Below are 554 nucleotides of genomic sequence, written 5' to 3' on the forward strand. Positions count from 1 at the left end.
TGGACTTTACTATGAGTTTGTGTGTTTTTCTGTGATTTCAGGTATTTTCTGGCTGAAATTGAGGGTCCTGAGCAAAAATCTGATTCAGAGGCTGAAAAGGACTGCAGATGCTGTTGGATTCTGACCTCCCTGCACTCGAAGTGGATTTTCTGGAGCTACAGAAGCCCAATTGGCGCGCTCTCAACGGCTTTGGAAAGTCGACATCCTGGGCTTTCCAGCAATGTATAATAGTCCATACTTTGCCCGAGATTTGATGGCCCAAACCGGCGTTGCAAATCAGCCTCAGAATTCCCAGTGTTTAACGCCGGAACTGGCATAAGAATTGGAGTTAAACGCCCAAACTTGCATAAAAGCTGGCGTTTAACTCCAGAAAAAGTCTCTACACATAAAAGCTTCAATCCCAGCCCAAGCACACACTAAGTGGACCCAAATGTGGATTTTTACGTCATTTACTCATTCCTGTATACCCTAGGTTACTAGTTCACTATTAATAGGATCTTTTGACATTGTATCTGTACCTCATGACACTTTACATGTTTCTTTGTGTACTTCCT

This window comes from Arachis duranensis, chromosome 7, assembly GCF_000817695.3.
Source record: "Arachis duranensis cultivar V14167 chromosome 7, aradu.V14167.gnm2.J7QH, whole genome shotgun sequence".
NCBI lineage: Eukaryota > Viridiplantae > Streptophyta > Magnoliopsida > Fabales > Fabaceae > Arachis > Arachis duranensis.